The sequence below is a fragment of the Lissotriton vulgaris genome, unplaced genomic scaffold, assembly GCF_964263255.1.
Source record: "Lissotriton vulgaris unplaced genomic scaffold, aLisVul1.2 SCAFFOLD_2242, whole genome shotgun sequence".
NCBI classification, from domain to species: domain Eukaryota; kingdom Metazoa; phylum Chordata; class Amphibia; order Caudata; family Salamandridae; genus Lissotriton; species Lissotriton vulgaris.
The window spans coordinates 40,426-43,120 of NW_028241913.1; positions in this window are offsets into that span (position 1 = coordinate 40,426).

Sequence of the window (2,695 nt, forward strand, 5' to 3'; positions counted from 1 at the left end):
GAGGCCCTGGGTAGTATAACAAAGGGCAGGAAGCCTTTGAGGCTCGCCACCCTGAATGATGTTCCTGCTTGAGGGTGGGTGTGAAGCACCTCCACTAGCTGGAGAGGCCCTGGGTAGCATAACAAACGGCAGGCAGCCTTTGAGGCTCACCACCCTGAATGATGTTCCTGCTTGAGGGTGGGTGTGAAGCACCTCCACTAGCTGGAGAGGCCCTGGGTAGCATAACAAAGGGCAGGAAGCCTTTGAGGCTCGCCGCCCTGAATGATGTTCCTGCTTGAGGGTGGGTGTGAAGCACCAGAGCTGGAGAGGCCCTGGCTAGCATAACAAAGGGCAGGAAGCCTTTGAGGCTCGCCGCCCTGAATGATGTTCCTGCTTGAGGGTGGGTGTGAAGCACCAGAGCTGGAGAGGCCCTGGGTAGTATAACAAAGGGCAGGAAGCCTTTGAGGCTCGCCGCCCTGAATGATGTTCCTGCTTGAGGGTGGGTGTGAAGCACCTCCACTAGCTGGAGAGGCCCTGGGTAGCATAACAAACGGCAGGCAGCCTTTGAGGCTCACCGCCCTGAATGATGTTCCTGCTTGAGGGTGGGTGTGAAGCACCTCCACTAGCTGGAGAGGCCCTGGGTAGCATAACAAAGGGCAGGAAGCCTTTGAGGCTCGCCGCCCTGAATGATGTTCCTGCTTGAGGGTGGGTGTGAAGCACCTCCACTAGCTGGAGAGACCCTGGCTAGCATAACAAAGGGCAGGAAGCCTTTGAGGCTCGCCGCCCTGAATGATGCTCCTGCTTGAGGGTGGGTGTGAAGCACCTCCACTAGCTGGAGAGGCCCTGGCTAGCATAACAAAGGGCAGAAAGCCTTTGAGGCTCGCCGCCCTGAATGATGTTCCTGCTTGAGGGTGGGTGTGAAGCACCTCCACTAGCTGGAGAGACCCTGGCTAGCATAACAAAGGGCAGGAAGCCTTTGAGGCTCGCCGCCCTGAATGATGCTCCTGCTTGAGGGTGGGTGTGAAGCACCTCCACTAGCTAGAGAGGCCCTAGCTAGCATAACAAAGGGCAGGAAGCCTTTGAGGCTCGCCGCCCTGAATGATGCTCCTGCTTGAGGGTGGGTGTGAAGCACCTCCACTAGCTGGAGAGGCCCTGGCTAGCATAACAAAGGGCAGGAAGCCTTTGAGACCCGCCGCCCTGAATGATGTTCCTGCTTGAGGGTGGGTGTGAAGCACCAGAGCTGGAGAGACCCTGCTAGCATAACAAAGGGCAGGAAGCCTTTGAGACCCGCCGCCCTGAATGATGCTCCTGCTTGAGGGTGGGTGTGAAGCACCTCCACTAGCTGGAGAGGCCCTGGCTAGCATAACAAAGGGAAGGAAGCCTTTGAGGCTCGCCGCCCTGAATGATGTTCCTGCTTGAGGGTGGGTGTGAAGCACCTCCACTAGAGCTGGAGAGGCCCTGGCTGGCATAACAAAGGGCAGGAAGCCTTTGAGGCTCGCCGCCCTGAATGATGTTCCTGCTTGAGGGTGGGTGTGAAGCATCTCTACTAGCTGGAGAGGCCCTGGCTAGCATAACAAAGGGCAGGAAGCCTTTGAGGCTCGCCGCCCTGAATGATGCTCCTGCTTGAGGGTGGGTGTGAAGCACCTCCACTAGCTGGAGAGGCCCTGGCTAGCATAACAAAGGGCAGGAAACCTTTGAGGCTCGCCGCCCTGAATGATGTTCCTGCTTGAGGGTGGGTGTGAAGCACCTCCACTAGCTGGAGAGGCCCTGGTTAGCATAACAAAGGGCAGGAAGCCTTTGAGGCTCGCCGCCCTGAATGATGTTCCTGCTTGAGGGTGGGTGTGAAGCCCCTCCACCAGAGCTGGAGAGGCCCTGGCTAGCATAACAAAGGGCAGGAAGCCTTTGAGGCTCGCTGCCCTGAATGATGCTCCTGCTTGAGGGTGGGTGTGAAGCACCAGAGCTGGAGAGGCCCTGGGTAGCATAACAAAGGGCAGGAAGCCTTTGAGGCTCGCCGCCCTGAATGATGTTCCTGCTGGGGGGTGGGTGTGAAGCACCTCCACTAGCTGGAGAGGCCCTGGGTAGCATAACAAAGGGCAGGAAGCCTTTGAGGCTCGCCGCCCTGAATGATGTTCCTACTTGAGGGTGGGTGTGAAGCACCTCCACTAGAGCTGGAGAGGCCCTGGCTAGCATAACAAAGGGCAGGAAGCCTTTGAGGCTCGCCGCCCTGAATGATGTTCCTGCTTGAGGGTGGGTGTGAAGCACCAGAGCTGGAGAGGCCTGGCTCGCATAACAAAGGGCAGGAAGCCTTTGAGGCTCCCCGCCCTGAATGATGCTCCTGCTTGAGGGTGGGTGTGAAGCACCTCCACTAGCTGGAGAGGCCCTGGGTAGCATAACAAAGGGCAGGAAGCCTTTGAGGCTCGCCGCCCTGAAGGATGTTCCTGCTTGAGGGTGGGTGTGAAGCACCTCCACTAGCTGGAGAGGCCCTGGTAGCATAACAAAGGGCAGGAAGCCTTTGAGGTTCACCTCCCTGAATGATGTGGAGAGGTGTGGCTCACTGGTTAGAGGCGGCAGACCCGAGTGCAGAGAACGGCCCGGGACCAGGGTTCGATTCCCGACGCGGCAGGGTCTTGGACCAGGATCAGCGGACTGATAATTCTCGCATCGGTGCCTACTCCGACCAGGGAGCACACTCGGCAACTCTGGGCATTAGCTTGCC